At 40.3% G+C, this 26,010-nt stretch overlaps 1 long non-coding RNA gene across 1 annotated transcript in view; it reads left to right on the top strand.

Annotated features, from left to right (window-relative positions):
* Window positions 1-26,010, top strand: part of LOC135319739 (uncharacterized) — a 362,830-nt gene that overhangs the window by 142,918 nt on the left and 193,902 nt on the right. The window contains exon 3 of the long non-coding RNA XR_010378574.1: window positions 23,730-23,874. This is a non-coding gene — a long non-coding RNA (uncharacterized LOC135319739). The remainder of the gene's footprint in view (window positions 1-23,729; window positions 23,875-26,010) is intronic.

Below are 26,010 nucleotides of genomic sequence, written 5' to 3'. Positions count from 1 at the left end.
ATTGTCCTCCACAGTGGCTGCACCAATTCACATTCCCACCAACAGTGTAGGAGGGGTCCCTTTTCTCCACACCCCTCCAGCATTTATTATTTGTAGACTTCTTAATGATGGCCATTCTATATGAAGTGGGAAGTGATAACTCATTGTGGTTTTGATTTGCATTTCTCTAGAAATTAGCAATATTGAGCATCTTTTCCTGTGCCTGTTGGCCACATGTATGTCTTCCTTGGAGGAATGTCTGTTAAGGTTTTTGGCCAATTTTTTGACTGGTTTGTTAGGTTTTCAGATATTGAGCTGTATGAGCTGTCTGTACATTTTGGCAATTAAGCTCTTGTTGGTCGCATGGTTTGCAAATATTTTCTCTCATTCTGTAGGTTTTTTTTTCGTTTTGTTTATGATTTCCTTTGCTGTGCAAAGCTTTTCAGTTTAATTAGGTCCAATTAGTTTATTTTTGCTTTAATTTCCATTACTCTAGGAGATGGTTCCAAAAAAATATTGAGGCAATTTATGTCAAAGAGTGTCCTGCCTATGTTTTCCTCTAGGAATTTTACAATATGTGGTCTTACATTTAGGTCTTTAATCCATTTTGAGTTACTTTTGTATTTGGTGTTAGAGAATGTTCTAATTTCAGTCTTGTACATATAGCAGTCCAGTTTTCCAGCATCACTTATTGAAGAGACTATCTTTTCTCCACTGTATAGTCTTGCTTCCTTTGTCGTGGATTAATTAACCATAAGTACATGGTTTTATTTCCGGGCTTTCTGTCCTATTCCATTGACATGTCTGTTTTTGTGCCAGTACTATACTGTTTTCATTACTATTGCTTTGTAGTGTAGTCTGAAATCAGGGAGCATGGTTCCCTCAGCTTCATTCTTCTCCCTCCAGATTCTTTTTGGCTATTCAGGGTCTTTTGTATGTCCATACAAATTTAACGAAATTTTGTTCCACTTCTGTGAAAAATGCCATTTGCAATTTGATAGGGATGACATTGAATCTGTTGATTGCCTTGTAGTATGGTCATTTTAACAATTTTGATTCTTCCAATCCAAGAACACAGTAAATCTTTCTATCTGTTTGTGTCATTTTCAGTTTCTTTCATCAGCATCTTAGAGTTTTCAGAGTACAGGTCTTTTGTCTCCTTAGGTAGGTTTATTCTTAGTATTTTTTTTTCATGTGATGGCAAATGGGATTGTTTCCTTAATTTCTCTTTTTAATAATCCATTGTTAGTGTACAGAAATGCAGCAGGTTTCTGTGTGTTAATTTTTTATCCTGCAACTTTAGTGAATTTTTTGATGAGCCCTTGTAGTTTTCTGGTGGCATCTTTAGGATTTTCTGTGTGTATTATCATGTTTTCTGCAAACAGTGACAGTTTTACATTTTTCATTCCAATCTGTATTCCTTTTATTTCCATTTCTTCTCTGATTGCTGTGACTAGGACTTTTGAAACTATGTTGAAAAAAGTGGTGAGAGTGGACATCCTTGTCTTGTTCCTGATCTTAGAGGAAATGCTTTCAGTTGTTCACCACTGAGTATGATGTTAGTTGTGAATTTGTCATATATGATCTTTATTATGATGAGGTATGTTCCCTCTCTGCCCACTTTCTGGAGAGTTTTGCCATAAGTGGATATTGAATTTTATCAAAAGCTTTTTCTATGTCTATTGAGATGATAATAAGGTTTTTATTCTTCAGTTTGTTAATGTGGAGTATCACATTGATTGATCTGTGAATATTGAAAAATCCTTGCATCCTTGGGATAAATCCCACTTGATCATGGTGTATAATCATTTTAATGTATTGTTGAAGTGAGTTTGCTAATATTTTGTTGAGGATTTTTACATCTATGTTCACCAGTGATATTGGCCTGTAATTTTCTTTTCTTGTGTGATATCTCTGTCTGGTTTTGGTATCAGTGTGATGGTGGCCTCATAGAATGAGTTTGGAAATGTTCCTTCCTCTGTCATTTTTGGAACAGTTTCAGAAGGATAGATCTTAACTCTTCTCTAAATGTTTGGTAGAATTTGCCTGTGAAGCCATCTGAAGCCAAATTTTGTTTACTGGGAGTTTTTAAATTACTGATCCAATTTCAGTACTGGTAATTGGTCTGTTCATATTTTCTACTGCTTTCTAGTTAGTCTTGGGAGATTATACCTTTCTAAGAATTTATCCATTTCTTCTAGGTTGTCCATTTTATTGGCAAATAGTTGCTTGCAGTAGTCTCTTATGATCCTTTATATTTCTTTGGTGTTGGTTGTAATTTCTCCTTCATTTCTGATTTTATTGAGTTAGGCCCGCTCTCTTTTTTTCTTGATGAGTCTGGCTAAAAGTTTATCAATTTTGTTTGTGTATTCAAAGAATCAGCTTTTAGTTTCATTGATTTATTCTATTGTTTTTTGGTCTCTTTTTCATTTATTTCTGCTCTAATCTTTATCATTTCTTTCTTTCTACTAACTCTGGGTTTTGTTTGTTCTGTTTTCTCTAGTTGCTGTAGGTGTAGGGTTAGATTGTTTATTTCAGATTTTTCTTGTGTCCCGAGATAAGCTTATATTGCTGTAAACTTCCCTATTAGAACTGCTTTTGCCACATCCCATAGGTTTTGGATCGTCATGTTTTTATTTTCACTTGTCTCTAAGTATTTTTGATTTCCTCTTTGATTTCTTCTGTGATCCATTTGTTATTTAGCAGCAAATTGTTTAGCCTCCCTCGTTTGTGTTTTTTGTGTTTTTTTTCCCTTGTAGTTGATTTCTAGTCTCAGTATTGTTGTCAGAAAAGATGCTTAATATGATTTCAGTTTTTTAAAATTTACTGAGGTTTGTTTTGTGGTCTAGCACTTGATCTATCCTGGAGAATGTTTCATGTGCCCTTGAAAAGAATGTGTATTCTGCTGCTTTCTGGTGGAATGCTCTGTAAATATCAATTAAGTCCATATTGTCTAATGTGTTATTTAAGGCTTGTATTTCGTTATTGATTTTCTTTGTGGATGATCTGTCCATTGATGTAAGAGGGGTGTTGAAGTCCCCTATTATTGCTGTGTTATTGTCAATTTCTCCTTTTATTCTGTTAATATTTGCCTTATATATTTATGTGCTTCTATGTCGGGTACATACATATTTACAATTGCTATATCTTCTGCTTGAATTGATCCCTTGATTTTTATGTGGTGTCCAAGAAAAACTATAAAACTTTGATGGAAGAAATAAAAGAAGAGCTAAATAAATGGAGGGATATGCCATGTTCATTGATAAGAAAACTCAATATTGTCAAGATGTCAGTTCTTCCCAACTTGATCTATAGATTCAGTGCATTGCCAATAAGAATTCCTAGAAATTTATTTTGTGAATATTGGCAAACTTCTTCTAAAGTTTATGTAGATAGGCAAAAGATGCAGAATAGCCAGCACAATACTGAAGGAAAAGAGCAAGGTTGTAAGACTGACACTACCTAATTTTAAGACTTATAATAAAGTTACAGTAATCAAGACAGTGTAGTGAAAGAACAGACAGAGAGATTAATGGAATAGAACAGAGAATCAAGAAATAGACCCACATAAATATAGTTAACTGATCTTTGAAAATGAGCAAAGGCAATACAATAAGGCAAAGATTGTTTTCTTAGCAGATGGTGCTGAAATAACTGGGCATCCATGTGCAAAAAAAAAAAAAAGAATATAGAAACATATCTTACACACTTCACAAAAATGAACACAAAATGAATCATAGACCTAAATGTCAGACACAAAACTATAAGACTCCTACAAGATAACATGGGAGGAAATCTAGATGCTCTCACATATAACAGTGATTTCTTAGATATAACACCAAAGGCATAATCCGTGAAAGAAAGAATTGATAGGCTGGACTTCAGTAAATTAAAAAAAACTTTTTTCTCTGAGAAAAGTACTGACTATAGAATGAGAAGACAAGCACAGACTGGGAGAAACTGTTTGCAAAATACATAACTTTTATTCAAAATATATAAAGTATATAGCATAACACCTGACCCAGTAAAGATTCACTAAGTGTTAGCTCTTACTATTGTTAGATTATTGCTATTTCATTTTGCCTCAGTATCCTTCCATTACCATCAGTTTTCTCATTTTTTGTTAGTAGCAGTTGGTTTATTTCAGCCAAATATTTTTCTCAGTCAAATCCTGAGAGTTGGCTGGCTGATTTCATTGAAGATTTATTGGGCTTCTCTTCTAGACAAGCCTTGAAGGCACAGAGGCAATGTATTTGATGGACTTGGGGTCAAGCAACAGTTCCCTGAAGCCCATCTGCTGTTGGGCAGGTCAGAGGTAGTACCAGGGAGTGTGGGTAGCCCACAGGCTCACTTCATTCTACTGCTTTCAGTGAGAAAAGTGAGTGGAACTGATAACAAGTAGATGCGGCCCTCAGGGAGCAGACATGGTTGTGCATCCATGCAGACTGGCTGTGAGGAACTGACTAAACCAAACTTGAAAACAATACAACTCTAGGGAAGTACCTCCCCAAACTATGCACTCCCATGTCCAGTTGAATTGGCTTTATAAATTCTAAATCACTCTGGAGTTCTAGAGCCCATCTTGTAGGAGAGGTACCTCCTGGGGGCTGAATTCTGGTTCCCTCCATTCTTTCTTGCCACCCTATGCTAAGGGCACAACCAGTCACACTGCCATGACACTCACAGAGGCAGGGAGGTCAAACGGCAGCTGCTGGGTGGAGCTTGCATGAAGTTTGACCCATAATAGAGAATGGACTGTGTGTGAGTGTAGGGTGGTTGGAATGGTGATCCCCCGAGAGTGTGTAATGCCTCCTCCAGCACCATCCCTCTGCCCCAGTCTCTCTCCTGTGTTCCCCCTTGGGCCACCTCCTGCTGAAGTAACACGTTTTCTTTAAGCTCCTGGTCTAATGAATTAATGAACAGTTTTCAAAGGAAATTATAAACTATTATAAATGAAGATTGGAGTTTCAGCCTTTGGGTTTCCCTTCCATTGTTGTGAATATGTAATTGCTTATTAAATATTCATGAGATGATGGTAGAATACAGAGGATAAAGGAGAGTTTCTGGTCAGTGGATTTACATTCTTATTAAAAGTGAGAGAAAGCAAAGCTATAACAGAGAGACATTCTTGGTAAAAAGTTAGACAAAGCCTCCTGGTGAACTGCTGAGAGTCTTTCATTTCATTTTCCCTTTACTCTTCAGTCTTTCCTTCTGATCCTTCAACCTTACACCATTGAGGAGAGGGAGCTGGTAAAACTATCAGAGTCTTGTGTTATATGATCTCTCAACATGTGAACTATAATGAAGGCTTTAAAAGTGCATGAAGACACAAGTTTGACAAACCAGATTAAAAAGCGGGTGCAAGTGAAAGTACCAGTGACTGAGAAAAAAATAAAGAAATAGAGAAAAATATAAAACTTAAACAAGTTTAATTGATTTTATTGGCAATAGATGGGAATTGAGTACTCAGTAATTGACTTGAGGGCTTTAGGTTTTTTGGAAGGAGAGGAGTTTATGAAAATAGCTAGGGAATTTTTTTTTAAGGGATAGAAGACTCCATGACCTGGGAAGCTGCTGGTACATGGCAATCCCTGTCTCTCTAATGAACCTGTATTGGTTAGGATTAGCACTGGGTATAAGTAATGAAGATTCAAATTACAATTGCTCAAATAAGACAAACATTTTTCTTTCTTGCGTACAAGTAGGAGGAGGATAGTCCAGGAATGAATGGCAACTCTGCTTCGCAAAGTCCTCAGAGACTTGGACTCTTCAAAACTCACTGCTCTGTATTTCTAGAGTGAGACATCTGTCCTCAGGGTCCAAGATGGTGGTTAAAGTTCAAGCCATCAGATCCAAACTCCAAGCAGGAAGAAGGGATGGAGAAGAAAGGGGCAAAGGGTATGTTTCTGCTTTCTTTGAGAAAGTTTACTGAAACTGCATGACAATTCCATCTCCTTCCCACTGGATAACAATTCGAGATGTGGCCACATCTAGCTGTAAAGGAAACCAAGAAATGTGGCCATAATCCTAGCTAAAAATTGAGAGTTTTATTACAGTGGAGGAAGGAGGTAAAATTGCCATAGTAATTTCCTAAATCCCAGCTCTCAGTAATTCATGATGTTAACAACGCATGCTGACCTAACCTTCTAAGACAGACAGACATATATAATGTAAAAGATGTGGCTACTTACAAGTTAAAGTTGGTAATCAAAGAATATAGATTTCTTCCTCAGTTCGGATAAATCTGAACAGCCCTTCTAAAGGGTGATCTAATGTTTGAGTTCTCACTACATGTCAGGATTCAGACTCAGACATAACTAGGTTCAAATCCTAGCTCTTCCACTTCTAGCTGTGTGACTTTGAGCAGACCACTTAGGCTCTCTGAACTTCAATTTCACTATCCTTACAGTGGACGTGACACCCATGCCTTAAGATACTGTAAGAATGAGATACTAATATAAATGTGAAATACCTAGCATAGGTACAATTGATGTGATAAATAAGAACTTCTTTTCCTTCTTCTTTTAATATACATTATTCTTTTCTTACCTGGAATCTGTTCTGCTCTCTGACCATGTCTGTGCTCTTAGCTTCCCAAGAAGTTTTTGTTTTTTGGGGTTTTTTTTTTTTGCTTCCTGGTTCAGATCTTTTCCAACCAATGTACCTAAAGGGGTAGCCTCAGCATACCCAAGGTACACCATTAACTGGAGCAATTGACCTACTGGCCTTGAAAGCAGGAAATGCACCACGGTCAGGAATACATTCCATGGACTGCTGCTCATCAAGAAACATGCAGAACACACACAACTATACCTAAGACTTCCATAAACATAAGTGCAAATGTGCACAGGGATAAGCGTTTATCTTTTGAGGAGCTACAGACTATCATGGCTGCATATTAAATTTCCTGAAAGAGCTAGAACAAATATGGTCTCTCAAATAGTTGCTTGATGCAGATTGCAGGGGTATATAGATATTAACAGAAGACCAGTGCTATAGACTGAATATCTGTGTCCCCTCAAAATTCTCTGTAGGTGGGCCCTTTGGGTGGTGCTTAGGTCATGAGGGTGGAGTCTTCATAAATTTGATTAGTGCCCTTATAAAAAAGACCTTGGAGAGCTCCCTCCCCCTACTGCCATGTGAAGTTATAGGGCCATCCATGAACTAGGAAGCAGGTCCCCACCAGACTCCGAATCTTCTGGGGTGTTGGCCTTGGACTTCCCATCTTCCAAAACTATGGGAAATACATTTTGTTGTTTTTAAGCCACTTAGTCTATGGGATTCTGTTATAGTGACCCGAGCGGATTAAAACAACTAGGCTTCAGGCTTCAGGCTTCAGGCTCCTGCCCAGCCTGGCTCCCCTGTTCCCTCCTTACACTTGTCCTTGCAACAATGTACCATTTTGTCTCCTCAGTCATGAGGCCTATGAGGAGCCACTGATTTTAGTACTTATTGTACTCATTCCCTAGGGTTGCCTTTACAAAGGATCATGAGCTAAGCGGCTTAAGACAAGGGAGACATATTCTCTCACAGTTTTGGAGTGTAGAAGTCTGAAATCAAGGTGTCAGCAGGACCATTCTCTCTTTGACGCTGGATTGTCATTTGTTGCTCCTGCCTGGCTCCTGGTGGTGGCCAGTAGTCCTTGTTGGCCCTTGCCTTGCATCTGCATCACTCCAGTTTCTGCCTCTGTTGTCATGTGGTGCCTTCCCTGGGTGTGTCTGACCTTGTCTCTTCTTATGAGGACACTAGTCATGTTGGATCATTCTCCATCCTAACTGTCTCATATTAACTTGATTACATCTGCAAAACCCCTATTTCCAAATAAGGTCACATTCACAGGTACTAGGGGTTAGGACTTTGGTGAATCTTTGGTGGGGACACAACTGAATTCATAACACTGATAGAATTTTGTGAAATTAAAAATAAATTAGGACAGATTCAAGGTTAACCCCATGCAAATGTTACTCACTTTTAAGTGCTTTCTGATAATCTTCAGCAGCAGAAAAGAATAGGGTGGAGTCAAATACTGTTGGCACAGGAGAAATTCAGGACCCTGGGTGAGTGAGTCTTGGATGTGAATATCACTACTGTCATGTAGAAAGATCCCCAAAGATGGAAGGTTTTCCTCCTGCTGTTCAAGGGAGGGAAGGGATGGCCAAGTAGCTGCATAGGCATCAAAGTCAGGAGGTGGGTTGTACTAGGCTAGTTTGTGTGTGTGTGTGTGTGTGTGTGTGTGTGCGCGCGCGTGTGTGCGTGCACATGTGCTTGGGAATGACTCTGTGTGTGAGTGAATATATACATTCGTGGTTAATGACTGTGAGTGTGTGTGTGGAATTTCTAGAAGAAAGAGATAACAGGAACCCTGAGATGTTAACAGCAGTTAGGAAGTGTGGGGACAAAGGTCTGTCCCAGCGGCAGATCTTCTAACCATAAGATGTTACAACGTGACTTTTTGGTGAAAGAGAACATGGAAGATTGCGTAGAATTAGAAACGCTAAAAAATCTGTGCCCAGGCTATATGTAGTTGCCTCGTGCTTCTCTTCCTCCATTATTTAGGATGGATGACTATAGGCCAGATTCAATTGTAGTTTTTGCCTTTTTTTTTTTAATGAGAAACGAACACTAGCATTTTTTATTTTATGTCTAGAAAACTATATCTCTTCCTCCCTCCTTCCTGATTCTACTCTGATACGAGAACCACTAAACAGATTGAAATCAGTCTTGCCAAGAAAGTTTTATTATGAAGATGAAAATGCACAGAGAAAAGTTTCAGTCTGAAAATATAAGGTAGTTAGATAGTGACAAAAAATGGAAGTCAGAATTTTAACGCATGGGCACATTTGGCTGTAATTATTTCATTTGCCAGTAGCAAGGAATCTTAAGCTATAGAGCAGCCAGAAACCTATCTGGGAACTTAATACTGGTGAATGAGCCATTCTCTTTACCTATGCCGTTTATTCTCACCTTATTTTTGAGGTCCTTTGATGTCACATTCAAAGAGTTCAACTTTAATGAAATAATGCAAAATAACCAGACCAAATGGAAAGTGAAACTAACTTTGAAACTATCTTGTTTGGGGAAAAAAAAAATGAAAGGATCCCCAAGAACAAGGTCACCAAAGGGAGATGAACATCCTGTAACTTATGCTATAAAATAAATCTCAGTCAGAATACGGTGCCCTCCAAATGGAAGACACTAAATAAGAACTTGTTTATAATGGTGGTAGGCATGGTGATTTGAGATCTCGAATAACTCGAAAGAAAAATAATATTCATGGGGCATATTTGGTTTTCAAAGATGTCTATAGTAAGATGGCCTCCATTATATGGCCATCACAAAAATATCAGTTTCTACCAGGTGTTCTTACCATGTGAATTTGATGTACCTCTATTATTTTGTTTCCTCCCTCTCAACCTGGGTAATTACTGTGACCAACAGAATGTGGCAGCAGTGAAGCTGCCTGACTTCCAAGGCTAGGTCATAGAATGCAATATGGCTTCTATTTGTTTCTCTCTCTTTCTTCCGCTCACTCTCTGATTGTCCTTGGACTCCAGCCACCATTTTCTGAGGAAGACAGCCCACGTGGAGAGGCCATGTGTAGGTGTTCCAGTTAGTCAGTGCTAACTCAGCCCCTACTGACAGCCAGAATCACTGCCAGACATGTGGTTGAATGAGCCTTCAGATGCTTCCAGCCCTCAGCCTGTAAGTCTTCCAGCTGAGGCCCTAGATCTGGTGCCCTGTCTGAATTCCTGACCTACAGAAACTTGAGAGAGATAATAAAAAATTACTGTATTGTTGTTTTAAACCATTAACTTTGGGGAATGATTTGTTATGCAGCAATAGCTTACCTCCTGGGAGAATTCAGGGATGCCACCAGATCACCCACCCAGGGAGCTGGCAGATTCTGCTTTTTGCAGCATTATCCTGCTAGGATGGTGCAAGGGCTCTCTGTCCTGGAAGCTCTTTCTTGACCCAGGGTCCCATCATTACTGGGCTCCACCATTAGACTCTCAGAGACTCTTCAAGTTATGGTTAGGGTTCCATAATCCACTAACCAGGTCCTTTTTGTGTGGCCATGTAGTTGACTTATGTTAAGTTTTTGCCTTTATAGGTCAGTGCTTCCTAACCTTTAATGTGCATACCAATCACCTGAGAATCTTGTTAAAATTTAAATTCTGATTCAATAGCTCTAGGGTGGGGCCTGGGAGTTGGCTAGTCTAACAAAAGTCCCAGGTGATGCCACTGCTGCTGCTGGTCTGGGGACCACGGTTTGAGTATCAAGGGCGTAGAGGGTTGTATGAACAGAACAAAATTTGTATAACCTGTTTCCAAGGAAGGAAACCAGGGATAATATTTACTGTTGATCATCTGCCGTGTGCTAGGAGCCTTCCTAGGGGTTCCATGTATATCAACTCTAGTCCTCACAACACTTCTGCTAGGTAATTATTATCTCCACTTCTACTATGAAAAAACTAAGGTTCAGATGAGATTGGGCACATTCAGGGTGGTATGGCCATGGACAAAACTAAGGTTCCTAGAGGTTAGGTTAGCAGCAGAGCTGGGACTCACCACAAAACTTTTCTTGCCATTATGCCATCCATCTTTCCTGCTTCCTAAGCCTGCAATGGGTTCTCTGGTTATCATTTCACTTTGAATACAGAGATGCCCCTCTAACAGTGCTGTCCAGTACAACTTTCTACAGAGCTAGAGATGTTCTGTGTCTGTCCTGTCCAATATGGTAGCCACGTGTGGCTGTTGATAATTGAAATGTGGCTAATGTGACTGAAGAACTGAATTTTAAATTTTATTTAATTTTAATTGAAATCTTTAATTGTCATTTGTGGCTCGTGGCTAGAACAGTTGGCTAATTGCTATTAGCTACTATATAGGACAGCACAGTTCTACAGAAAGGGTCCTAAAGGCCAGTTGGGTTTGACAGGTGACTTGGACTTGCATTGTGGGTATGTGTGCAGTGACCACCTCTGCATGTGAAACATTTTAAGCATTTTATACACTGTTCATAATTTTCATCCATAACCTTTACTTTCCTCTTCTTCCTTTTCCTATATCCCATTGCATCAAACAACCTTTTCCTTTTGGATTCACATCAGTTAAACAGAAGTCCTAAACACAATACAAAAACTGGAGGCTATGTAGAGGAAGAAACGCCAATTCAGGAAGGGAGAGGATATGATGGGGGGAGTCCCTAAGAGACTGGAATAGCAAGCGGGAACCACCTTCCATTCTTTAGGGGTTTGGGAAAAGAGTGAAAAAGATCTGTTCAGATGCTTCCCTTTCCTCTTGGGACTTTAACAATTAGAATGCATTCAGCTATAAGTAGTAGAAACCGTGACTCAGATTGCTTTAAACAATGAAGAAGTGTATTTCTTCACGTAATTGGAAATCCAGGGCAGAATGGACTTTGAGTTAGTTGACCCAATTGCTCAGCTCTAATCTCTTAAAAGACCTATGTTCTCAGCATCCTCCTCTGTCTCACCTTTGAAGCTGGCTTCCTCCTCATGCTGGAGGGAGGATGGCACAGCAGTCCTGGGCAGTACATCCAGATGTGGCGATCTGCAAGGGAAGAGGGAAATGGTTTCTTCCTGCAGCTCTCTCTTGGAAGATGAAAAAGTTTCTCCAGAAGTGCTGAGATTTCCCCTCATGTTTCTTTGGCTGGAATTAGGTCACATCATGATTCCTGAACAAATATGACAAGGACAGTGAGATGTTCCCTACTATAATCAGGCCCACTTCTGGGGCTGGGAGGGAGGTAAGCTTTTTTTGAGTACATGGGTACCTGAACAAAGTTGGGGTTCTGTTCGAAGGAAAGAAGGGGAAGGAAACCCCAGTATCTACTATAGGATCAAACCTTGAAGCAGGGTTGTGATAGGGGAGCTATTGAAGCATCCAGTTAGGTAAAAGCAAACCAGAGAATATCAGACTTAGTGGCTTGGTTCTCTAAGCATGACCATGGGTGGCTCCATGTCTCTAGAGGAAGCCCACATTTGGCTCAGTGCCACATCTCATTTGTTTTAGGACCAAGAGCATTGGTAGAGTCTAGGCTGATGGGCCTATTATGGTGCTTCTGGTTCCTTATTCCCTGGGCAGGGCACACAGGGCCCCAGAAGTTCCCACATGCCCTGGTGAGGGCCAGTGTGGGGCCAAACAGGCGCTGAGAAGTCCGGTGGATCAGCAGAGGCCTGAGAAGTATCAACAGTGAGTGTAAACTACCCAGCCCAGAATTCAGAGTAGGGTCTCCTCTTCACATACAAGACTCTTCCTCTCTCTTAGAATATTCCCAGTATTCCTGTGTGTCCCATGCTGCCATCCTGGACTGCTCTCTGCCCATCCCCATGGTGCCTCCATGCGTCAGGGGACTGCTTGTGCATCTACCTGGGCTCTTGATTCTTGTCCCATTTAGAGAACACCACCTGGCTCACCTGGGCCTTCAGAGGTTTATTCCCAGTCCTCCATTTGGAATCAAAGGCCTGGGAACAGCCTGATTTTGATATCTTTTCTCTGCTTAAAAATGTCTAGTGAAACAGTGGCCAGTATCATCAGCATCAAATATTTTTCCACTTAAATAGATCACTTCCTTGAGTCATATTCTCTGATTTTGCTCTTCTTCAAATTCACTTGCATTATCCTTGGAATTCTCAGAATGAAACATCCAAGGCCCTGGCCCTGGGCCATCTCACTTCTCTATCTCCTGGGTAACATCCACAACTCTCCTTACTGAAACAAGAAAGGGGCCCAGCCTTGACCCCCATCTCCGTGCATTCAGGCTGGAACCCCTTGTATGGTCCTGGCTACAAAAATCTCTCCTGTCCTGTGCGTTGGAAATCCCCAGGGCCAAACCTCTGTGCAGCTTTTCCTGAATTGCTGCATGGCTTCCTCAGGCTTCCTGCCTGCCTCTCTGTCCTTGTCCCTCAAAAACTCTGTTTCTGGAGTTACCCTTTTCTTTCATTATTCATGTCACTTCCTGCATCCTCCTTGGTTCAGCATTAGGTTTATACTTTAACCTTCACTCCCATACATCTCTGCATCCCTGTCAGGTCCTGTTAGCTGAGAATGCTGCCATACCACTCTCCACTCCACAGGTGCCCTCTCCTTTCCTGGCTTCTACATCCCTTGTAACACAATGGACCAAAGGATTTAGCAAAGTCTTAACTGAGTCCTGATGGATGACTGAAGTCAATGTTTCCAAAGGCAAATCCACTCACTGAAACCAGATGGCTGCATCAGAACTGCCTGGGGAGTTTTTGGAAAATGCATATTCTTAGGCCCATGTCCTGATTTCTGAATAAAAGACCTAGGGGTAGGGTAGGGGAAGGATGCAGGAAGGAGTCTATATTTTTAAAATATACTTTTCCGGTGATGCTGCGGATCTAGGTGCGGGAAGCATGAGTTTGGTGCCTCTCCAGTTCTCTTGTAGCCATTTGATTGCATATAGCTAACTGAGTCCCAGTTTAAAATCACTCTTGTAATGGTGGTTAAATTAGGAACTGAAGTCTCTTTCAGACTCTAGACCAGTACAGTAACTTGGGGAGAACAGAGGGTGACAGCGTAGCTTCACTACAAGCCATTCCACAGGCCCAGGCCCTCTGAAGAGCCATTTGTAGGGTCAGCAGTAAGGCAATGCAGATATTTTGTTTGTTTATTTGAGGGATAGGTGTTCAGGGATTTCGGTTAATGAGAATGTCTAGGATTTTGTCATGGGTTGAACAATTAATATAAGAGTAACTCAGTTATCATTGTCAACCAACATCTATTGAATGTCTACCATGTATAGGACACTGGAGCTTGGTAATAGAGACTCAAAAAATAACTAAACACCTTCACCTAGATTTGCTTATAAGGCAGCTACAAAAGAGCACCCTGGCTTCAGAAGATGTGCTGAAATTGTTACTGTCCAAGGAAAATTGGAATCTACTTATCTCAGGTCTATTTTCCTCTTAACACATTCATTCAAGAGTTACTAGGAGGCTATGATATACCAGGTGCCAAGGGTGGGGGCAAGTGATAAGAATACAAAGATGGGAAGAGGTGGTACCAGTGTAGCAGGGAGAAATACAATTTCCACACAATGTGGTCAGAGCTAAACAGAAAATCATTCTAATCACTGTGGGAGCACAGAGAAGGGAGCTCTTCCACTGTGGGGTTTGGGGCACTGGCTGCTTACATCTTCCTAAGAGTGAACTATGTACTTGGGACTACACAGTCACTTTAAATATGTTATCTCATTTAATATAATTTAATTTATCACTGTCCAGGATCCTTAATAGATATTCTTATCCTAATTTTACATATCACATGGATTTTCCCTGGATGGTAACGGAAGCTTCCTTGAGAGATTAAATATTATCCATATAACATAAACAATCCCATGGGTGTATGCCAATTTGCATATGTGGTGTTGAAGTTTAAGGAAGACTTGAACTCTCAGGTGAGACCAATGAACTCTCAGTGGGGAAACAGTGGGAGAGCCCTTGGGAGAAGACTGCTATCACTTACTACTACTAAGTTGACTCAGAGATTTGGTCAAAGTTTAAGGTTTGGCGATTTCTGGATACATGCACACCCTGTATTTACAATCCATCCCTTTCTGCAGGGAGTGAAGAGCTGTAAAACTCTGGAGTCCAATCAGCACTGGAAAATCTTTGATTGACCAAAACATATAAAAGGGGAGCTTTCTCTCTTGTTTCAAAGGGTACTTCTAAGAGTTAGTAGTGGTGGTACCCAAAGGCTTGAGCAAGAAGGATCAAGATGGTGGCAAGGTTAGTGGTAGATTTTTCTCTTGACTGGAAGCCAATCTGCTCCAACTGGCAATGAAAGTCTGTTGCCTTTAGGTGACTGAGATGACTTTTGCAGTAACAATCAGGGCAAAATTCCTCCAAGTACTCTTTGGGGACCAACTGGGCCTGGAATTAAAGTTAGTATTCAACAATCTCACCTGACAATTCCCAAAAATACTTGAGGAGAAGGAATCTGTTAAAAAAAAAAACAAAAAAACAAAAACCCACAACTGAATTGCTTTTAAACTGTACTCATGGAGAGACAGTGTGGTCAAATTAGTGAGAGGCAGGGATTTGTGTTAAGTGCTTGGATTTTTATTTCCAGCATGTGGAGCTCTCTGGGCTACCTACAGACAAGAGAACTGAAAGTTATTTATTACTCCAGGTCATGGAACCAGTACCCAACAAAGCCAGGGTTCAAACCCAGATTCTTCTGCCTGCAGATGTATTCCTCTTGGGAGATGACATTTGAATAGAGGCTTGGTAAGTGGAAGGGGGCTAAAGGCAGGCCATTTCTGCAGACAAGTTTGCAAAGACAGAAAGGATGAAAGAGCAGGGTGCCGAGGAGCCTGGGCCACGCAGTTCGTAACTCAGTGAGGCTGATGATGGGGCTTCCTTCACAGAGGAAGCTGGAACAGGTGAGCCTGAAAAGGCACGCCAGAGTAGGCTGTGCCGTGCCCCGTGGGCCTTGCTAAGGCAGAGCAGAGACTTCCCTTAACCCAACCTTCTACCTTTTGATAAACCCTCAAAGTCTAATTTCTTCCTTTATAGTTACGTGAAATATCAAATATAGCAAATGTGTTGGCCAAAACAAACAAAAAAATCACGGCAATAGAAATTTTTAGAATGTGAATTTTCAGCTTACAGTTGACCCTTGAACAACACAGGCTTGAACTGCATAAGTCCACTTATATGTAGATTGTTTTTCAATAGGAAATACTACAGGACTACATGATCTGTGGTTGGTTGAATCCAGGGATGCAGAACCACCAGTTTGGGGGAATTGCCTGTTTGGTGGGGTGTGAGCCTATTCGATTTTTGACTGTGTGGAGAGTTGGCCCCAACCCCTGCCTTGTTCAAGGGTTATCTCTATTGTGTTTGTAAGTTCACCCAGTATTTCCCATCTCAGCTGCCTAGTGATAGAGCTATGGAGTCAGGGAGATCAGGATGAGGTCATGATAACTCAACAAAAGTAGTGTAGGAAGAGAAAGAACAGATTCAAGAGCCATTTCAGAGAGAGAACTGCTAAGTGCTCTCATAGGAGAGAACTATTGAATTACTAAGCTGCTTTGATTACTAAGGACTTTTGCTTTCAACCAGGAAGTGGCAATATTCCAGCTCTACATAGACACCAGAATTTGAGTCCAAGTTCAGAAATAACTAAAAGAAGTGAAATTTAGGCCTAATCAATACTATTTACAACATCAATTTAAATAGGTGTTTTGTGTCAAAATGGAAGAATCTAGGACTGTAATGATTTTAACCTCAAAGCAACTAGACACTTTGCCAGGTGCATGTTGATTGTTGCAATAACTGCAAATGACTGTTGGGCCCTCACGGTGTGCCCGGCACTGTAGGACGTGCTTTGTATGCGTCATCTCATCGATCCTCACAACCGCTCCATGGAGTTCGGTGCTATTATTATCCTCCTTTTACAGATAAGGCAGTGAGAACTCAGAAAGGGGAAGTGACCTGAGGTTACACAGCTGGTAAGTCGTAGGGCTGGAATTAAAACTCGGGTTTGTTCAATATCAAACTCACTCTGATTTTGGAAGGGACTACTGAAAAGAGAGCTCAGGTGCTTAGAGAGTGAGCTGGGGTGTGGCCACATCCACATCTCGGGCAGGAAATCTAGGCACCGTCAGTGGCAAATACCTCTTGAAGACTGGGTACCTCAATCCCACAGGGAGATTCATTCAGTGCAGAAGGTGGCTTCTGCAGTCCTTTGGGTTGGAAAAGGGACGACTGAACTCAGTTCCCATTTTCTAAAGTTTGCCCCTAACGCTGCCCAACTCAGGTCCAGATGGAATATGGAATAGGGATAGATGCTTGCTGGCCACAAAGCTGGTTCCTGAATTGTGTGACTGATTCCCAAGTGTGCTTGTAGAGACAGGGCAGCAGGGAAGGCACAAGAGTGCCAGGAATAGTCTCAGAGAAAAGCAGAGAGTGTCATCCAGCACCTCTGGTTCCAGGTCCCCAGCCATTAAATGACCTTAACTCTTCCTCAGCTGGGTTTTATTAAACACATCCTTTGCCCATACTTTTTTCCCCAAGTGACTGTTTAAACATAATTTTAAAAAAGGTGAACATGCTTTTGTTTTTTTTAAGAATTCAGAGATCAGAAAATCCTTGAACAGCTTTTAAACATTTTAACTCTTGAAGTTTAACAGCTTGGCTGTTGTAGTGAAAGGAACAAGTTATAAATGGCATTTAAACACAAACCGAGTTCTTTTCTCACAACTTTCATGGACTTCATTCTTGCTAACCACAGGGCATAATCTAGCTTATCATCTATGGAAGCCTTTTTTATTTGTCATGGATTCTGGGTGGGTGGTGGAAATACATTATGTGTGCTTATCTAATGTAGTTATTGTAAACTTAATAAATGGCCTTCTAAAAGCCACTTGCAGATGATTTTTAACAGGGCCTGCAACCTAAATTACTAAGGTTTAAAAGTGCACAAAGATCTTACAAAGGCCCTTGGCTAATGTCAAGCTCGATTCTCTGTGTATTTTCTCCTAGGTCTAGGTCAGACAAGTCCCAGCTGTAATTTGATGACGACAAACCTAAGCATTGTGACATATGACCCTAGAAATTAACCCCCCAAAAAAAACATCTCTGAAAGAGTTGAAATTTGTTACCAGTTAACTGGCAGAAGCTGAATAGCGTACGGGTGGAACAATGAATCCACATTTCTTTGGAAGAGGAAGCTAAGTAAGAATGGAACAATCTGTAAATGTGGGAGGGGAGTAGGTAGTGAGTCTCCCAAGGTTAACCGCATTGCCACTACTTCAGTTTTCCCAAGTTGGAAAAAAACAGGCTAAGTTTTGCACCACCCAAAATGAAGTCAGACCAGCCCCATCATGTTTTAAATATGTGGTGATGCTTTCTTTAGAAAAGGCCCCTGAAGAAGACATAAGAAAGAACAGTTCTGCCCGCAGGCCCTGTCTAATGCTGGCTTTGACAGCTCCTTTGGGCTTTTATGTGACTATTTACTCTGAATAAATAATGGGACCATGTTCTCACACAAGGACGGCTAATTCTGTAGCATTTTGAGAGCCACAAATTGCCGCAAAATCAAGCCTTGTACTTACATGTACAAAGGGATCTGGAACTCCAGCAAGAAGCTTGCGTTCCTCTCACATTCGAATCCTTAGTCTGACTAACACCAGGAATCTTTGGTCCATTTGCATTTAGGGTGTCTGTTGTTTTTTTGGTTGGTTGGTTAATTGGTTGTGTCTTCCACAGTTACATTTGGAGGAAGTGATGGGGGAATGGAATATTTAGGTAGATTTGTAGGAAGGAGGTTGACACTGACCTCTGTCTTTCATGTGTATCTAGTTAGGCCATTGAGTTTCCAAAGAGATGTTTCGTCCGTTATTTAGGGAGTGGAGGGGATGAGAAATTGACTTGGCTTCTCACTGGATGATGCTAAGAAGTGTTGGGATGCTAGGAATAAGTGCTAAATAGCCAAGAAAAAGGGCCAACGACTACTCCCCTCCACAAACAGGTTTCTCAAATATCTCACCTTGTGACCACTGGAGGTGTTCTGATGGTTCACTATAATAAAGGAGGGAAGTGGAGTTAAATGCATATCCCTTCTTTGCTGACGTCTCAAGACTGCAATTATCTCTCAATTCCACTCATCACTCCCCAGGCCCACAGGGAATTCATTCTCATTACTGTGCCCTTTGGGAATTGAACTCCAGGCCAATGAGAATAAATAGATGAAAAAGACTAGAAAGAAATTAAAAAGAAGTGGCCCTTCACTTTTGCAGCGGTCAGATTTCAACTTGAAAATAGATGGAGAGAAATACAGACCATGGCTACCGTAACTAGAGAATGCATACAATTGCAGCCATTAAATTAGGTGCGTGTTTTTACCCTGACCTACTTTAGACTTTCCAATGATTCTCTTTATTTAGATGCTATAGAACAGAAGTTTTCCCTAAAGGTCCATTTGTTGACTGTTTTCTGCAGAAACACAAATATGAAAAAGGTGAATATTAGCTACTCAGTAACTGCCTGTTAATTACTTCTCCTAATTGTAAGCTCCTTGAGAGAGGCATTGGATCTGAATCACTGTTGTAAACCCAGGGCACTGTGCATGGGTTTATAGTATAGGTTTATTATAGTAACCTATAATGAAAAAGAATATGAAAACAAATACATGTATGACTGAAACATTACACTGTACACCAGAAACTGACACCTTGTAACTGATGATACTTCAATTTAAAAAAAAAAACAGAATTGAGTGCTATAGTAACAAATATACTAAATAAGCATTAAGTTTAATTGCCATGCTCATCCATGATGGTGACATTAGGGTGAAAAATACTCTTTTTGCTGTTTACATTGAAGTTCAGTTTTCAGAGTGAGTGATGACAAGAAGAGGAAGGGTCAAAATATTCAGTGAAGTGGAAGCATCCGAGGATTGATAAGCAAAAATAATTAGTAGTCAGTTGCAGGTTAATTTTTAAGCCTCAAATCAGTCATTTGCAATGTGGCTAAAAAAAAAAAAAGAGCTGGAAAGCATTGACTTCTCCGCACCATCTCTTTATGACTCAACCACTGTCTTCAAGAAACTTAGTCATCCAAAGGTGTTACACTGATCCTTTAAAGCCACTAAGTTGGCAAGACTTGCCCTGCTCCAATTAATCATTTATTCTTTTATTCAGTACATATTTTTTACACCTATTAGAGGTCAATGTGCTAGCCCTGTGGAATAGAAGAAAAATTGTACAGTGTATTTGCCTTCATTACTTGTAAACTGCCTTAATTTTTTTGAGCTGCTATAACAAAAATACTATAGATTGGGTGGCTTGTTAAAAAGAGAAATTTGTGTCTCACAGTTTTGGAGGCTGGAAGTCCTAAGTCAGGGCACCAGCATGGTCAGGTGAAACCCTTTTCTGGGTTTCAGACTACAGATTTCTCATTGTATCTTCACATGGTGGAAGGGGCAAGGGCACTCTCTAAACATACTTTTATAAGGGCACTAATTCCATTTGTGAGGGCTCCAGCCTCGACCTCATCACCTCCCAAAGACCCCACCTCCCAATATCATCACCTTGGGGGTTAGGTTTCAACACATCAAATTTGGGAGTACACATTTATATCATAGTGTAACTTAATTAAGGAGAAAATATATAAGCACATGAAAAACTAAGGTAATCAATAATGGAAATGTCAGTGCGAAAAAAAATTAGAAGGCAGTATGTGATCAAAAACCTGAAGAATAGAGTCTAAAAGCACTTTTTCTTTCTTTCTTTCTTTCTTTTTTTTTTTGAAGCACCACTTCCCCATCCTGATATATAGGATTACTGTAGAAGCCATGTTTTTGTAGCATGACCTCACTGGCCTGGTCAAAGTTGAATGGACCAAGAGTGGTACCTGACCAAGCTGGACCAATCAGATCCTCTCCTAGGAATTTGAAATTGGGTATAGTTTAGTTATTCTCCTTTATTTATTAAAAAAAAATTAATTGAAGTGTAGTTGATTTACAATGATAGTTTCAGGTGTACAGTAAAGCAATTCAATTGTACCTATACATACATACATATTTTTTCAGTTTCTTTTCTATTACAGCTCATTACAAGAAACTGAATAACGTCCCATGTGCTCTACAGTAGGGTTTTTCTCTTTTACAGAAGAGATGTAAATATTGGCAGTAGCCATTTTCTACCATGACAAAGCAAAGAAAGTCGGTTGCAGTGAGGAAAAAGAAAGCAAATGTGAAGAGAGACGCAAAGATTAATGGAGAGGAGGGACTCTCATTCTCTAAAGGGCTCTAGTTCCTAGTTTCAGTAGTTGTGAGTTTGAGTTTTCTCTCCTTGAGATTCTGTTTAAGGGTGCACTTCCACTTCTGCAGAAAACAATTTCATCTTTAACAAGTTGGCTAGTTGATCTGACATCTGGCTGGTCTGTATCGTTGGAAAGCTGGGAAATTCCTGGTCCAAGTTGAGGATGCTTTCCTAATACCCCCTTCCTCCTGTGGGATGTGTTTTCTAGCACCTCTCATTTTATACCATGTCAGAGGTTGGGTCCTGCCAAAACTCCCTCATTACCCTTTCTTTTAGGTTCCAAAGTGGACAGGTGCTTCACATATTTTATCTTATTTAATCCTTACAGTAACCCTTTTATGAGGTCAATACTGTAATTAGTCAATACTCCATTTCAAGATAAATTTGGTGTGCAAAGAGATTGAGCAATTTATCTAATGTCACCTATCTAATAAGTGGTAGACTCAGGATGTAAACTCAAGTAGCGTGACTCCTAAGCACATGCTCCTAATCACTCAGTGATTCTCCCTCCTTTTGCTGGTATAACAATAGGGTGGTCTTTTCTTCAGCACTCTAAAGTGTTAGGCTCTTTCTACTTCTCCCATTTCATATTTTATTATCATAAGGCACTAATCTAGTAGCAGAAACTAGGTAGATGCTCACTAATGTCTTTCCCCTTGCCAGGTGCACTGAAAGTCTAAATTTCCTACTCTCCCTTGAGGTTGGAGACACATGCTGTATACTGGCCCTGGAATGGGACAAAAAGTGACATGTGCTCCTTCCAAGCCTGGACAGAAACTCCTCTAGACCATTTTCTTTGCTCTCTCTTCTTTTTCCATGTAGATAGGGAGTCCATATCCTGTAGCTGATGGTGGCACAAGCCATAAGGAGCTTAGATCCCCCAGTCATCACATGGAGACGAATTACCTAGGAGAAGCATCCAGCACTCCTAGACTGGGACATGAGTGGGAAATAAATGTTCGTTGTGCTGAGCCACTGCAATTTGGAGTTGCTTGTTACAGAAGCTGCCAGTTTTCCTTTATCGATCCACTTACCGAATTCCAAAAAGTATGTAAGCACTGGTGGCCTCCAGTAAAGTAAGCATCTGGGTATGCATACCAAGATTATTTTTATAGAAGTTTCATCTCTTAAAAAATCTGATTTGTGTTATTAATGAAAAATGTAGTGATACTAATCTCAAAAGACACTTAGCCCTGTACTTCTGTGGTTGTTAAGAGGACGGTACCACGAGAGTCTTTGCCACAGTTGATGGGGTAAATCTTTCTGTGGCTCCTCAGAGGGTCCCTGTGTGGTGAGGTCAGCTTCTTGCTTATGCAGGACAGTCAGAGAATCATAGAGTTACATTTCAGGACGGGATGCTCAGGAGCCCAGCTCCAACTTACATAGAGGCTGCATTTAGTTGCTTTTTGACAGAAACTGAGTGGGATAGGAGTTCTTTTTTTTTTTTTTTTTCCAACTTACATACAGTGTGGCCATTCAGTCTTTTTGAGCCCATCATTGTAAGGGCTTTCTCTATCCCTGCAAGTTAGAAAGGGGAGTCACTGTTATCCCAATGGAAAACTTCTACTTGAGTGAATAAAGAAAGATGTTACCAAGTGGAGTTAATTAAAGAAAGAACCCTTATTTTCTGTGGGAGCTATAGAATAAAACCTAAGTGTCCTTCATGCTAGGAAGTCCAAATTGGAAGCTGATAAAGCCCTTTGGAGGAGCAGTTGAAAATGTGCAGTAAAAATTGTTAAGTTTGCTGTTAATCTCATCATTAAGTCAAAGGGTAAAGTTTTATTTCAAATTAAATTTGTCACGAATTTTTGAAAACAAACTTGCCGCATTTGTAAATGATCTCAGCCACCTCCATACGGTTTTGGTAAATTGTCATCTTTCAAATGAAACTTCTGACTTTCCCAGCTTAAAGGGCTCTCTGCCTGACCATGTGAAAGTAAGGAGAGATACAAGAGCTAAAACCTATGCTTTTGTAATGTTCTTACAATTTACATTAAATGACCCCAGACTGGGCTGCCAAGAGATTGCTGCATTAGGATTCAGGGATGTGAGCTTTGGAGTTGTTACACTTAAAATAATTTGTGGTTATTGTTTTTCTATATTATTACTCATTCAGCTAATATTTCCTGAGTGCTTTAATGTTCTATGCATTAAGTGCAACAAAACTGTCAACCCACTGTCAATGGGGTAATTGACAATTTGCTGCCACCTCTACTAGAACAAGCCTAGTTTTAATACACTATGTGATGGGACCCAGAGGCTGGCACTTAGTGGGTGCTCAATAAATGCTTGTTGAATGAATGTATGAGCCCATTGTGAAATCTGAGAAATCCTGTGTGAGCAACAGCATCAACATCACGTCTGCTCAGTCTGTGTCCTCATGGGAAGGATTCACTTTCCCATGTCAAAACAGGAAAGGAATTGTTTCTATCATGTGTTCATGCAGCAAACATTTATTGAGTGGCTATTTTGTGGTAGATGCAGTGCTGGGCACACCAGCAGGGAGACACTCACGCTCTCATCTCTAGTTCCAGCAGCAACAAATTGAGTGACCCATGCTTTATTGACTTGGGTAGATTGGTAATTACTCAGTGAAGCACTAATGCCTTTGAAACTATCTCCTTTCTTTCATCCTCAGTTATTTCAAGAGAGGAGAGAGAGAAGCAGCCAGTTTGTATGAGTGTAAGGGTCATAATAAAGCCTGATTTACTTAAGAGTACATGGAATGAAACAAACAAAGTGTTAACCAACATTTTCTTTGAAATGAGACTGGAAAGGATTAGCTGAGGGGAGGACATCATTAGAGAGAGAAGCACCATTAATCACTGTCCTGAAATAATCCAAATTGAATATCTTACTGTTTAATTATTTTTAATCTTTTGGAAACACAAAGCTGCCTCAGGGTGATTTCTTTTGTCCCTTTCTCCTACAGAGCAGCCTGCTTTGGGAGCTGAAGGCTTCCTGTGTATTCCTTGAACAGGATCCAAAGTCATTCCAAATATACCGTGAAGTGGACATCGATGATGAAGCTGGTGGAGAAACCAGGTTGGAGGAAGATGGAGAGAAAGAGAGCTGCCGTAAGTAGCCAGAGCTAGTGTTAGAAGTTGAAAGATGATCTTTGACCTTCTCGTGACTCATAAGGCACTTGATAACTCCCACCCCTTAGTCAAGAATTTTCAAGCTCAACAAAAGCACTTTTAGCTAAGATGTCATTTTTACCCAGCTTCACAAGGACAACTTATTTTATTTTCTGTGTTGACCAAGTACACTTTTTCACTTTTGACTATCTAATAGCCAACCATCTTGGTCTATCCATGTCTATTTGCTTGGTCTTGCACTTGGTCCAGACATAGATTGGGTGGTGAGGTCCTATTCCTCCGTTGTGGGAAATGGATCATGAGATGTGGTATGGATTAGAGCTACCGATATGCAAAATAAAGAGAGGAGAAATCTTTAAATCAAGAGTCATTTAGAGTTGTATCTGGAGTTGCAAGCTAAGGGAATCCTTACAGTGGAAGATTCTTGGGCTACATACCCTGGGTGTATCCCAAAACTTTGTAACACTTTCACAGCCCCAATCTCTAATTCTGCCCTGAGACTGATAAGGAGTACCAGTTATTCCATTTAACACCATTGAAATGCCTAGTTTCCTTATTTGGCTCTTTGAAAGGCCCATAAAGCCAGATTAAAGAATTATAGCTAGTCTTAACAGGTTTTGGCCTATGCTCTGTGGTAGACTAAGATGGTTACAGATTGTTTGACACTCTTTCAATAAGAAGTGAAGTCTGTGTCCCCTCAGCTTGACTCTGGACACACTCTGTGACCGCTGGGACTGTTCGACGATGGAATACTTTGGAGGTGACGCTGTGCCTGTTTCTGTGGTACTTTGTTATGTGGCAATAGATACCTAGAACACACTTGTTGGGTTGAAGGAATGGACATCTGAATATGGTGGTACCTCTTAAAGTGGTGTGACAATGAGCACGTTTAATAAAAATCTACGATATTCCTTGTATTGTGCCAAGTTTGGCGGGTAGAGGTATTCATACATGGCTCCTGTTTTTAAGAAGTTCACAGTCTAATGGAGATGGTAGACGTGTATGAAATGTCAAGATTTGAATCAGTGATAGCACTGATGGGATGCAGGCTTACCAGGATTCCTTGGGTTATTCTGAAGAGTGGACTGAAAGCCACATTTTAAGAAGCATTAGCTGTAGAAATACTACTGAGTTTGGAGTAACTCTCTGAGACCATGCAGGGACTAATCCAGAAAGCCTTCACGGTGAAGGTGACAGTTCAGCAAATCCAGACTTCTGGCAGCCTTACATGTTGTGATTGGTATAATCAGACGAGTGCCAAAAGACTTCCTTAACCAAAAATATCTGCCTCACTAGCCCTGCTGTAGTGGCCAAAATTCCTACAAGATTCCATCTTTGAAGGGGCTTTGAAGGTCTTTGCAAATTTTAAAGTGTTACTTGGAAAGGGTAACCCTGTAGGTCATTTTTAGTCACTAATATATTAGCCTGAATGTCCTTATTTTTATGTTCCATATTATTATATTTTATTGACTATCCAGTCTAGTCCTTGTATACTATAGGTGCTCAAAATCCTTTTTTTCTGATTAAATAAATACTCATCCTGGGCTCAGAAAGTATGGTGTTTAAAGGTATAGATGGTTTGAGAGAGAGAGACTCCAGTGAGTTTTAAGGAACCTCTCCTTTCAAAGGACAAATTGCTTCCTGGGTGAAGAATGACCATATGCTTTTGAAAAAATAAATACATGTTTAGCACTGGGGGTGGCAGTGAGGAACACAGCAGGATTTGGCGTGATGTATTCAAAGAGGTTGCAATCTAATTAATCACAATTAACCACAGACTCAGAGAAAATTAGTGTATACATATTTTAATGTGGCAGCCATTGAAAATCGTGTAAGAATTCAGAAAAAAAAAAAAAAGTCAGTTAGAGTGGGCTTCTAGTGCCAAGGAAAGTTCTTTACAAGCTTGTGACAAAAAAGGACCTGACTCTTGTGCAATATGTTCGATGTTGCTCCAGATGCAAAGAACGTCCAGAGATTCTGTGAAAGAATGTTAGGACCTAGAGAAAGACTGTCTTTTGGAAACGATAATTAAGCATAATAATTGTTTGGGTTATGAAGGAAGATAATTTTACTGACTCCTTCTCAGCTGATACCAAAACCAAATCTCTGGGACTA

Source organism: Camelus dromedarius, chromosome 3, assembly GCF_036321535.1.
Source record: "Camelus dromedarius isolate mCamDro1 chromosome 3, mCamDro1.pat, whole genome shotgun sequence".
NCBI classification, from domain to species: domain Eukaryota; kingdom Metazoa; phylum Chordata; class Mammalia; order Artiodactyla; family Camelidae; genus Camelus; species Camelus dromedarius.
Note: the sequence above shows the minus strand (reverse complement) of the source record. Positions and strands in the feature narration are given on the sequence as shown.